We start from the raw sequence: 13,409 nt of genomic DNA, 5'->3' as shown, positions 1-13,409 counted from the left end.
TTCATTCATCTGTTAGTGGACAATTGAGTTGTTTCCACTTTTTGGCTATTATGAATAATGCTGCTGTGAACATTAAAATGTAAGCTTTTGTGTGAACATACATTTTCATTTTCTTGGCTATATCCCTAGGAATTGAATTGCTGGGTTATATGAAAACTATGTGTTTAACTTTCTTAGGAGCTAGCTAACTGTTTTCCACAATGGTTGTGCCATTTTATATACCCACTGGCAATTTATTAAGAGTTCCAATTTTTCCACATCCTTGCCAATATTTATTTCCCTTTTAAAAATTATTATTATAGTCATTCTAGTGTGTCTGAAATGATATCTCATTGTAGTTTTGATTTGCATTTCTCTGATGATCAATGATGTTGAGCACCTTTTCAAATACCTGGTTGCCATTTGTATGTCTTCTTTGGAGAAATGTCTGTTCAAATCATTTGCTCATTTTTTAATGGTTTTTTTTTTTTTTTTTTTTACTGTTAGAGATCTTCATTCATATATTCTAGATACTAGATGCTTATGAGATATATGGTTTGCAAATATTTTATTTCATTCTGTGGGTTTTCTTTTCTTTAGGACGGTCTTTTGATAGTGTCCTTTAATGCACAAGAGTCTGTGATGCTCATGTAATCCGATTTGTCTATTTTTGTCTTTGTTTACTTAGACATTACTGAGATCATATCTAGGAAACCAATGCCTAAATGATGAAGATTTACACACATTTTCACTTAAGAGTCTTATACTTTGGGCTCTTTTTAAATTTAGTAGTTTTTTTAATGTGTGTTTTGTTGTTTCTTTCAAGATACAGGGTCTCGCTCTGTTGCCCAGGCTGGAGTATAGCAGTGCAATTATAGCTCACTGTAATCGTGAACTGTACTCGTGAACTGTAATCGAACTGTAATCGTGCTATCTCGGCTCACTGCAATCTCTGCCTGTCAATTTCTGCAAAAAAAAAAAAAAATCAGTAGAGATTTTGATAGTGATTGCATTGAAACTGTACACCAACTTGGTGAGTATTCCCATCTTAACAATATTAAGTATTTTGATCCATGAACATGGATGTCTTTACATTTATTTACGTCTTCTGTAAGTTAACAATATTTTGTAGTTTTCAATGAATAAATCTTATACTACTTCTGTTAAAATTATACTTAAGTATTTTATTACTTTTGATTTTGTTATAAATAGAATTATTTTCTCAATTTCATTTTTGGGCAGTTCATTGCTAATGCATAATACAATTGATTTGTAAATTTTGGTATTATATCCTACATATTTGCTGAACTCACTCATTAGCTGTAATATGAATTCTTTAGGTTTTCTATATGTAAGTTATGTCATCTGCAAATACAGATAGTGTAGATTTTCCTTTCCACTGTGGATGCCTTTTACTTTCTTGTCTAATTGCCCTGGGCATAACTTCTAGTACAGTGTTTTGTTTCAGTCTTTCACCATTAAGTATGATGTCAGCTGTGGATTTTTCATAGATGCCCTTTATCAGGGTGAAAACATTCCTTTCAATCCCCAGTTTGTTGAGTATTTTTCATCGTGAAAGGGTGTGATTTTCTCAAATGCTTTTCCTGAGTCAATCGAGGTGATCATATGGGTTCTTTTTCTTCATTATATTAATGTGGTGTATAGCATCGATTGATTGTATTTGTTGAAGCACCATTGCATTCCTGAGATAAATCCTATCTGGTCGTAATGTATAATGCTTTTATATACTGCTTGGTTTGGTTTGCTACTATTTTGTTAAAGATTTTCACATCTGTACTCATAAAAGATACTAGTCTACTGTTTTCTTTTCTTGTGTTATGTTTCCCTAGTTTGGATATCAAGATAATACTGGCCTCATAGAATGAGTTAAAAAGTATTTCCTCCTGTCCTATTTTTAATTCTTCTTTAAACATTTGGTAGACTTCACTAGTGAACCCATCTGGGCCTCAGATTTTCTTTGGGAAGTCTTCCAATTACTTATTTAATTCTTTTAGTTATTTTAGGTCTACTCTGATTTTCTGTTTCTTATTGAGTCACTCTTTGTAGTTTGTGTATTTCTAGGAATTTGTTTCTTCTAGAGTATCTGAATTTTTTAGCATAAAATTATTCATACTATTGCCTTAAAATCCCTTTTATTTATGTAAGGTTCATAGGAATGTCCCCTCATTCATTTCCAATTTTAGTAATTTGAGTCTTCTTTTTTCTTGGTGAATCTAGATAAACTTTGTCAATTTTGTTCCTCTTTTCAAAGAACCAGCTTTTTATTCTGTTAAACTTCTCTATTGTATTTTTCTTTTGTCTTTTGCTAATTTCTGCTCTTATCTTTATTATTTCATTTCTTCTGCTTGCTTTGGTTTAGTTTACTTTTCTTTTCCCCATGTCTTAAGGTTGAATGTTAGGCTATTGATTTAAGTTCTCCTTCTTTCTTTCCTTTCTTTTCTATGGAGTTTTGCTCGTTGCCCAGGCTGGAGTGCAATGGCACGATCTTGGCTCACCACAACCTTCGCTTCCCTGGTTCAAGCAATTCTCCTGCCTCAGCCTCCCGAGTAGCTGGGATTACAGGCATGTGCCACCACGCCTGGCTAATTTTGTATTTTTAGTAGAGATGGGGTTTCTCCATTTGGTCAGGCTGGTGTTGAACTCCTGACCTCAGGTGATCCACTCGCCTTGGCCTCCCAAAATGTTGGGATTACAGGCATGAGCCACCGTGCCTGGCCCTCTTTTTACTTATTTATTTATTTTATTACTTTTTTTATTTGAGACAGAGTCTCACTCTGTTGCCCAGGCTGGAGAGCAGTGGCGCTATCTCGGCTCACTGCAAGCTCCACCTCCTGGGTTCAGGCCATTCTCCTGCTTCAGTCTCCCGAGTAGCTGGGACTACAGGCACCTGCCACCACGCCCAGCTCATTTTTTGTGTTTTTAGTAGAGACAGGGTTTCACCGTGTTAGCCAGGATGGTGTGGATCTCCTGACCTCGTGATCCACCTGCTTTGGCCTCCCAAAGTGCTGGGATTACAGGCCTGAGCCTCTGCGCCTGGCCCACTCTCTTTTTTTTTAAATGTACACATTTACAACTGTGCATTTCCCTTCTATGTAGTGCTTTAACTGCATGCCATACATTTTCGTACATTGTGTTTTTATTTTCATTCATCCCAAATTATGCTTTAATTTCTTTTGACTTATTGTTTTACTTACTATTTAAAGTGTGTTGACATATTTGTGAATTTCCCAAATTTCTTTGTTATGATTTTTAGTTTCATTCTATTTTGGTCAGAGAACATATACTTTATGTTTTCAAGCCTTTTAGTTTTACTGAGACTTGTTTTATGTTGTAAAATATCATCTATACTGGAGACTGTTCCAAAGTACTTAAGAAGAGTTTATATTCTTCTGTTGTAGGGTAGTGATACAGATATCTATGGGGTTTAGTTTACTTATAGTGTTTTTCAAGTTTTCTGTTTCCTTGCTGATATACTGTCTAGTTGTTCTATCAACTATAGAAAGTAAGGTATTGATATGTCCAACTATTATTGTTACCTAAGAGAAGAGCTCCAAAATACATGAAATAGTTCTCTCTTCAAGTCTGTCAGTTTCCGTTCATGTATTTTGGAGCTGTTCTTTTAGGTACATGTATACATATAATTATTATATATTCTTGTTGAATAACATTTTTTCATTATAAAATGCCCTTCTTTGTCTTTAGTCATAATTTTTGTTTTAAAATCTATCTCACCACGTATCAGTTATAGTAACTCCATCTCTGTTTTTATTATTGTTTACATAGTATATCTTTTTCTGTTCTTGATCATTCAATCTATTTATGTCCTTGAATCTAAAGGACACTGTCTTTTGTAGACAGTGTATAGTTGGGTCATTAAAAAAAAATCTTTCTAGCTTGTAGACAGATGCTTTATTAAAAAAAAAAAAAGAAGAAAGAAGGAAAAGAAGTTAAATAATCTTTTTTCCAATCTCTGCTTTTTTATTAGAATATGTAGTTACTTTACATTTAATGTAATTAATGATAAATTAGGATTAACATCTGCCATTTTATTGTTTGTTTTCTACCTTTTTATGTCTTTTGTTTCTACATTTCTCCATTACTGGCTTCCTTTGTGTTAAATAGATATTTTCTGATATAGTATTTTAATTCTCTCATTTCTTTTACTACATTTTTGTATTTTCTTTCTTAGTGGTTACCCTGTGAATTACCACTAATAACTTACTTAATAACAATCTTATCTAAAGCAAATGATACCATTTAACTCCAGTAGTCTACAGAACTTTGTTCCTGTATAGCTTTTTTTTACTCTTCCTGTATGCCGTTATCATCACAAATTACATCTTTATACATTATGTGCTTGTCAATGAGGATTTATAATTATTGCTTTATGCAGCTGTCTCTTAAAACAGATAGAAGGAAATGAATTACAAGCAAAAAATACACTTATATTATTTATTTTTAATATTCATCTGTATGTTGTTTACCTTTATTATTTCTTTTATTTCTTCATGTAGACCTGAGTTACTGCTTACTCTCCTTTAAGTCCAGCCTAAAGGGCTCCTTTTAGTATTTCGTGTAGGATAGGTATCCTAGTGACAAGTCCTCTCAGCTTTTGTTATTTAGAAATGTCGGGCCGGGCGCGGTGGCTCAAGCCTGTAATCCCAGCACTTTGGGAGGCCGAGACGGGCGGATCACGAGGTCAGGAGATCGAGACCATCCTGGCTAACACGGTGAACCCCGTCTCTACTAAAAATACAAAAACTAGCCGGGCGAGGTGGCAGGCGCCTGTAGTCCCAGCTACTCGGGAGGCTGAGGCAGGAGAATGGCGTAAACCCGGGAGGCGGAGCTTGCAGTGAGCTGAGATCCGGCCACTGCACTCCAGTCCGGGGACAAAGCGAGACTCCGCCTCAAAAAAAAAAAAAAAAAAAAAAAGAAATGTCGGCCGGGCGCGGTGGCTCAAGCCTGTAATCCAGCACTTTGGGAGGCCGAGACGGGCGGATCACAAGGTCAGGAGATCGAGACCATCCTGGCTAACCTGGTGAAACTCCGTCTCAACTAAAAATTACAAAAAAAAACTAGCTGGGCGAGGTGGCGGGCGCCTGTAGTCCCAGCTACTTGGGAGGCTGAGGCAGGAGAATGGCGTGAACCTGAAGGGCGGAGCTTGCAGTGAGCAGAGATCTGGCCACTGCACTCCAGTTTGGGCGACACAGCGAGACTCTGTCTCAAAAAAAAAAAAAAAAAAAAAAAGAAATGTCTTAATTTCTGTTTCATTTTTGAAAGATGGTTTTGCGGATATAGAATTCTTGGTTGGCAGCTATTTTCTTTCAGGGCTTTGAATACGCCATACCACTGCCTTCTGGCCTCCATGCTTTCTAATGAGAAACTGTTAATCTTATTGAGGATCCATTATACAGGTCAAGTCCCTTCTCTCTCACTGCTTTTAAGATTCTCTCTTTGTCTTTGTCTTTCAACAGTTTGATTATAATGTAACTCAGTGTGGATCTCTCTCAGTTTATCATACTTTGAGTTTATTGATCTTTTTAAATGTATATATTAGTGTTTTTCATAAGTTTAGGGAGCTTTGGCCATTATTTCATCAAGTAATCTTTCCGAAACTTTCTCTCACCTCTCCTTCTGGGATTCCATTATGCATACGTTGATATGTTTAATAGTGTCCCACAAGTCTCTAATCATTTTCCTGCCTGTTTCTTCTTTCTGTTCCTCAGGCCAGATAATCTCAATTGATCTATCTTCAAGTTTGTTGATTGTTTTTATCCTCCTGATCAAATGTGCTATTAGGTGCCTATGGTTTATTTTTCAGTTCACTTATTCTCGCTTTCAACTCCAGAGTTACTATTTTTTAAATAATTTTGACCCATTTTTATTCTTTATTTGGTAAAACACCGTGATCATTTGATATGGTTTGACTCTGTGTCCCGACCCAAATCACATCACGAATTGTAATCCCCATGTGTCAAGGGAGGGAGCTGGTGGGAGGTGACTGGATTATGGGGGCGGTTCCCCCATGCTTATTGCATGACAGTGAGAAAGTCTTCATGAGATCCGATGGTTTTATAAGTGTGTGACGGTTCCTCCATTGCTATGTCTCTCGGTTACTCTCCTGCTGTCCTGTGAAGAAGGTGCCTGCTTCCCCTTCTGCCAGGATTCTAAGTTACCTGAGGCCTCCTCAGCCGTGTGGAACTGTGAGTCAATAAAACCTCCTTTGTTTGTAAATTACCCAGTCTCAGGTAGTATCTTTATAGCACTGTGAAAATGGACAAATACGTCATTCTTTGCTTCAGCTCTTCAGACATAGTTTCCTTTAACTCTTTGAACATATGTTTAAATAGCTAATTTTACTCTCTGCCTAGTAAGCACAACATTTGGGCCTCTTAGGGCCAGCTTCTATCAATTACCTCCCGTTTGTGTGTGTATGGGACATATCTTTGCATGTCTCACAATTTTATGTTGAAAACTTGACATTTAAAATAATATAATATTGCAAGTCTGAAAATCATATTCTTCCCTGCCCAATTTTGTTATCGCTGCTTGCTGTTAAATGTTGTTTTTATTTATTTCATGGCTTTTCTGAACTAATTATATAAAGTATGTATTGTTTTTATATGTCGTCATGGGAGTATCAATTAGCTTAGTGATTGGACATCTAATGATTGAACAGAGATTTCCTTAAATGCTGGAACCAATAAACCTCTAAATCTTTGCTGTGGGTTACTATATATATGTTGGGTCATACCTTTAACACTCCACCAGGCAGTTCACAATGCTGTTTTAGCCTTTACTTTCTGCTTGTGCAGAACCTCAAGGTCACCAAGAAGTAACAGCTTAGGCCTTCTCAGCTCTTTCTTCAGAATGCCCACAGGCCTACGTATGCCCATGACCTTCCAAATTCTCAGGAATATGTCAGAGCATTTCAAAGCTCCGACAGACATCTTATGCCTCAGCTTTTCCCTTTAATCTTCTTAGTCTATTGTTTGCACTATCATCCATCTCATGCAGCCTCATAGTTAAAAGACTTGCCTAAAATTATTTTCAATAAAAACCACTTAACCCCTGGGAGAGACTTTTTACACTTGGCAAGTTCAAGCCACATCAAGTAAAAATGTGCCTTTTCAGTGGAGACTTCTAAGGATGGATCAAACAATGTCAGTTCTTTGGGACTGAGGCTTTGAAAGAGCTCCAGCTCTGTTCTGATCCTTCAGTACTGGAATGCAGTTGTTATTTTTCTAGGCTATTGCTGTGCTAAAGAGTGGGAGATGGGCCTAAGGTAAGTTTAAAATGTCATAAAGATTCCAGTTCTTACCAAGATTCAGATATTTTTATTGAACAAATGCTCCCTGGATGGCTGAAAGTCTTTGGTTAATGCCAAGATAGTTGAAAAAAATGGATTCTGCTTTTCTTTGCCAGTCTTTTCATTAGTCTTATGAAGGAACAAAATGTTGGATGTTCTCTTAATCTGCCATTTTTACTCATGTCACCTGTTTTAATGTTTTGTTTTTATAACCTACACTGTACAAAACTAGCCTCACAGAATTATGTTGATAAGGTGGAAGAAGAGATTTTTAAACATGTTATTAAGCTCAGAATATTCATTGTTAAACTTTCATTCAAAGTAATGTAAATGATACTGTATTTCTAAACTCATCTTCAACTATTCATTAGTAGTCAAATTCAATAATTTATCTGTTAGATTATAGTTAAGTTTAAATTAGCTTTTGATGAAAGAAATGGATTCTGGATCCATGATTTTCCGATAAGTTGTCTTCTCCTGACAGAAAACAAAAATTCACAATCTTTTATCAAATGTAAAGATGTTTGGTGATAAATTTTGACAGTGTAATATCAATATCATCACCAACTCTGTTGTCAATAAATTATGGAGCATGTCACAATAACTTATAGAAAGACTGTTCTTTCAAGCGTCCACGTTTCATTTTGTGCTTTCATTTCGTGTGGCATTAGAAAACATGTTGCCTTCCTTCCTTGCATAGGAGTGTGAATCTTGAAACTTTGAGACAGGTCTCAGTTAATTTAGCAAGTTTATTTTGCCAGGATTGAGGATGTGCCCATGACATAGGCTCAGAAGTCCTGGTGATATTTTCCCAAGGTGGTTGGGGCACAGCTTGGTTTTATACATTTTAGGGAGACATGAACCATCCATAGATATGTAAGAAGTACATTGTTCTGTCCAGAAAGGCGGAGACAGCTCAAAGCAAGGTTTCCTGCCCCAACCCTCCCCAGGGGCTTCCAGGTCACAAATAGGTAAGAGACAGATATGGTTGCATTCTTTAGAGTTTCTGTTAAGTTTCTTCAAAGAAGGCAATCAGAATATGCATCTATCTGTGTGAGCAAAGGGATGACTTGAATAGAATGAGAATGGGAGGCCGATTTGCCCTGCGCAGTTCCCAGCTTGAACGAGCCCGAGGTATTTTCCTTTCACATTTCCCCCTTTTCTTTACAAAGTCTTTTGGAGAAAGCATTTTACAAGAAAATGAATCTCTGGTCTCAGGTTTCATCAGATCTCTCAGGGCTGAGATGGTTTATTCCTAGAAGGGTAGGTCTGGAAAGCTCATTTTTAGCAGGTTTCGAAGTCTTGAGTCCTGTGAAGAGAAAATAGAGGGGAGGAAGGGGAAAAAACCACACAAAGTAACAATCCAGGCCACGAGTGGTGGCTCATGCCTGTAATCCCAGCACTTTGGGAGGCCAAGGCAGGTGGATCACTTGAGGTCAGGAGTTTGAGACCAGCCTGGCCAACATGATGTAACTCTAACTCTACTAAAGCTACAAAATTAGCTGGGTGTGGTGGCATGTGCCTGTAATCCCAGTTACTCGGGAGGCTGAGGAAGGAGAATCGCTTGAACCTATGAGGCAGAGGTTTCAGTGAGCCAAGATCATGCCACTGCACTCCAGCCTGGGTGACACAGTGATACCCTATCTCAAAAAATAATAATAGTAATAATTGATATGGGCCACATTACTCTGAAGTCCATACATTAGTAGGCAGGTGTGAAAGTGTCTTATGTATGTAAACAGGTTACTGTTATTTTCTTCCAACGTTGAAGTTGTCTGTCTTCAGCTCGCAGGGTTTTAAAGAAGCATGACTTAGTTTTCAGTGACTTCAAATTAGGAAAAATGAAACAAAGATGAAAAAAATTGAAAACATTATTTTGAAGACTTGTAGCCAAGAAAAATTAGAATTTGGTCCAAACCGTAGAAAATAATAAAAATTGGAAAAAAACATTAGGCAACACTAGAATCTAACAACAGATATACAATTATTTTGAAATAATTTTTTTCTCTCTCCAGTTCCCCATTTTACTAAAGACAAATCATGGTAGGGCTGGTTTGCTTATTATACTTGGCCTAAATATTTGTATGCAGTGCAGCAAGAATAATTATGATTTTTACATAGGCTTTTAAATTGGCTTTGATGGAACTTTGTTCCATAAGGGGAATCTCAGATAGGACTTCTTAAAGCCCAGCCCAGCCATGGATTTTGCCATCAAATACCCATGAGTTGGGTGAAATTTTCTCTTCTCTGGGTTTCAAGATAAACCTGGGACTTCTGTACCTGTCAGTAAGTGACATTCTTTACTTACCATGGGTCAGAAACCCTTTACAGGGACTGTGTACATAAAATATGATGCTAGTTTTTCCAAGGTCTTATTGGCTCTATAAGTCAAGTTTGATTCCTTAAAGGAAAGCACACCATTCCAGTCAAAGCCTTGGTAAAACAACCAATTTCTCCAATTGCATCCTGTTACAAATGAAAACAGATTCTTATTGCACTTATGCAAATAACTGTGTTGCCCTAAGTTAAGAATCCTTGCAAGTAGTTTACAGTTCTGGGGAAATCAGGTAGAGAGAAACAAATGTGCTCCAAATTTTGTTCACAGGAGTGTACTGAATTGTGAAAGCTGTCAATAGCTCAAAAGAAAAGTTTTTAAGACCTCGAAAAACAAAACAAAGGATCAGCAAACAAATTAACAAATTCAGAAAAGTCAGGTGGAGTGTAGTGGCTCACTTCTGTAATCCCAGCACTTTGGGAGGCCAAGGCAGGTGGATCACCTGAGGTCAGGAGTTCGAGACCAGCCTGACCAACATGGCAAAACCAAATCTCTACTGAAAATACAAAAATTAGCCAGGTGTGGTGACGCATGCCTGTAATCCCAGCTACTCAGGAGGCTGAGGCAGGAGAATCGCTTGAACCCAGGAGGGTGGAGGTTGCAGTGAGCCGAGATTGTGCCACTGCACTCCAGCCTGTGTGACGGGAGCGAGACTCCATCTCAAAAAAAAAAAAAAAAAAACAGAAAAAAGAAAGTAAACAGAGCAAGTGACCTTGAAGAGAAGAAAAAAAAAAAAAAAAGCAGACAAAAGAAAAATATTCGGATAACAGAAGAGACTTTTTTTTTTTTTGGAGACATAGTCTTGGTCTCTTGTCAAGGCTGGAGTGCAATGGTGTGATGTCTGCTCGCTGCAATCTCCACCTCCCGGGTTCAAGTGATTCTCATACCTTAGCCTCCCAAGTAGCTGAGATTACAGGTGCCTGCCACCACGCCCAGCTAATTTTTGTATTTTTAGTAGAAACAGGGTTTTGCCATGTTGGCCAAGCTGATCTCAAACTCCTGACCCTCAGGTGATCTGTCCACTATGGCTTCCCAAAGTGCTGGGATCACAGGTGTGAGCTACCTCCCCAGTCCCCCAGAAAAGAATTCTTTAAAAGAAAATTGAACTGAGTCATTAGAGATGACAAAGGAGAATTTAAATAATTTATCTGATTCAAGTAATTTTTCATTTAAAATCTAAAAACCAGGACAGAATGTCTTGAAAAGAGATCAGAGGACAGAAAAGTTTTTTGAAAATGAAAAAAATGATTGCTTCCCCCCCAAAAAAATCTTTCAAAGAAATTATTTTCAAGTTGATAAAAATAACTTATACAAGGTGAAAAAGTAAAGACTGAGTGAGATAGGAAAATATTTTTTGAAAACTACAAGAAAGAAGTAATCCAGGATATCTAATATTAGGCCAGCAGGAGTTTTTAAAAGGGAGCAGAGAAATGAAGAAAGGGAAATCATTTGTGTGTCTGTGTGTGATTTTTGTAAATTCATTTTTAAAAAACTTTTCTCAGAACTAAAAATGTTATGTCTTGGTATTGAATTCCAAGCAGCATAAAATAAAGAGGCCTGAAATGCATCTTTGTGAAATTTCAGAACAGTAACTAACAATAAATGTAACATCATAAAAATCTTCCAAAGGCAAAAAACAGCCCAGCAGCTAAGGAGCAGGAGCTAGACTGCAGCAGAGTTTCTTATCAGCAGCACAAAATGTTAGAAAACATTGAAGCGATACCCTCCAATTCAGAGGGAAAACAATTTTGAAAGTTCAATAATAGGTGTAGACAAACAATACATGATGAAAGAGAAAATAATACATTTGATATGATACTGGAAATCCACCTGTCTCATACCTTTCTTCCCCACCCCAGGAGTTTACTGGAGGTTATACTCCAGTCAAAGAAGATGGAAACCAGGAAAGGACACTTTTTGGAGATTAGCACTGGCTCCAGGAACCCAATGAACAGAAGACCCAGGCTGAAGGCTTGTGCATTCAGCTCAGAAAAAAATCCACTTAAATTCAGAACAATTAAGGACTCTGGGGAAGAAGGACTTCACACAGTAGTGTGATTGGAAAGCAGATAAATTTCAGGACACAGTGAAAGTTCCTAAGATTTTTATCCTTTTCCGATAGGAAGGATAAAAAAAAATCTAAAACTAGAGGGAAAATCATCTAAAATGAGGTATAAAGAAATGGCTCACGTGTGACCCTTGTCTTACTGTGACATGCAGCATTTGATGAAGGATGCGGGAAGAGAGCCTGCTTAGCTATGAAGGGAGTAGCACTGCCCCGGGACCACCATGGCAGATGCACAGGACACGGAGGGAAGGAAATGGCATCCTGGCATGGCCCTGGCTCTACACTGAGCAATGTGGACAAAAGTCATAAAGACTGCTCTTAGTTTTCTACTTTTAGAATCAACCTACAGACATGTAAGACTTAATTGTAGTTGTCGAATAAAAGATAAAATAGTATTGGCTTTCATAACAATAAAGTCCTAGCAGTGATTCACAGTTATTCTGTGAAAAAGGGTAGGGGAAAAGCGGGAGGATTGTAAGGCATTTTATATGGAGCAAGGGAGGCAAAAGACGTTGACAGAAGCTTATGGAACAACATACACACATAAATAGAAGGAATATATTGCTTAAAATGACAAAAATAGCCAACATAGGCCGGGTGTGGTGGCTCACACCTGTAATCCCAGCACTTTGGGAGGCCAAGGTGGGTGGATCACTTGAGGCCAGGAGTTTGAGACCAGCCTGGCCAACATGGCAAAACCCCGTCTCTATTAAAAATACAAAAATTAACTGGGTGCAGTGGTGTGTGTCTGTAGTCCCAGCTACTCGGGAGGCTGAGGCAGGAGAATCGCTTGAACCCGGGAGGTGGAGGTTGCAATAAGCTGGGATCATACCACTGCATCCTAGCCTGGGTGACAGAGTGAGACTGCATCTGAAAAAAAAAAAAAAGCCAACATAGCAATTTTTAAAATAATATATAATTAGCAAAAATTGGGGAAAATGGAGACAGGGAAAGGCAGTTCTATGAGCAAGATAAATCTTGGCCGGGCGTGGTGGCTCACGCCTGGAATCCCAGCACTTTGGGAGGCCGAGACGGGCGGATCACGAGGTCAGGAGATCGAGACCATCCTGGCGAACACGGTGAAACCCCGTCTCTACTAAAGAATACAAAAAACTAGCCGGGCGAGGTGGCGGGCGCCTGTAGTCCCAGCTACTCGGGAGGCTGAGGCAGGAGAATGGCGTCAACCCGGGAGGCGGAGCTTGCAGTGAGCTGAGATCCGGCCACTGCACTCCAGCCCAGGCGACAGAGCGAGACTCCGTCTCAAAAAAAAAAAAAAAAAAGATAATCTTTATGTTTTGTATCAGAAGGTCAATAAATATTGTCTGAATTTGATTGGTTCTTTCCATTTTTATGAAATGTCTACAACAGGCAAACCTATAGAACCAGTAGAGAAATTAGAAATTGCCTGTGGCTGGGACTGAAGAGTGAAATCACTGCAAGTGGCCAAGAGGGATCTTCTGAAGTGATAGGTATGCTCTAAAATTGGGCTGTGGGGATGCTTGTACAACTCTGTGACTTTACTACAATTCATTACACACTTAAATAAGTGAGTTTTATGATATGTACATGATCCGTCAATAAAGCTGTGTTAAAAAAAAATTTAAAAGGCTGATTTTTTAGGCCAGGCGTGGTGGCTCACACCTGTAATCCCAGCACTTTGGGAGGCTGAGGTGGGCAGATAACGAGGTCAAGAGATC

The 13,409-nt window shown here is 38.2% G+C and overlaps 1 long non-coding RNA gene across 1 annotated transcript in view; it reads right to left on the bottom strand.

Annotated features, from left to right (window-relative positions):
- Positions 1-8,048: 8,048 nt before the first annotated feature.
- The window catches only part of LOC117098579, a 31,964-nt gene continuing 26,603 nt past the window's right edge, over positions 8,049-13,409 (bottom strand). The window contains exon 4 of the long non-coding RNA XR_004443478.1: positions 8,049-8,618. This is a non-coding gene — a long non-coding RNA (uncharacterized LOC117098579). The remainder of the gene's footprint in view (positions 8,619-13,409) is intronic.

The sequence above is a fragment of the Trachypithecus francoisi genome, unplaced genomic scaffold (genome assembly GCF_009764315.1).
Source record: "Trachypithecus francoisi isolate TF-2019V2 unplaced genomic scaffold, Tfra_2.0 Contig01461, whole genome shotgun sequence".
NCBI classification, from domain to species: domain Eukaryota; kingdom Metazoa; phylum Chordata; class Mammalia; order Primates; family Cercopithecidae; genus Trachypithecus; species Trachypithecus francoisi.
Note: the sequence above shows the minus strand (reverse complement) of the source record. Positions and strands in the feature narration are given on the sequence as shown.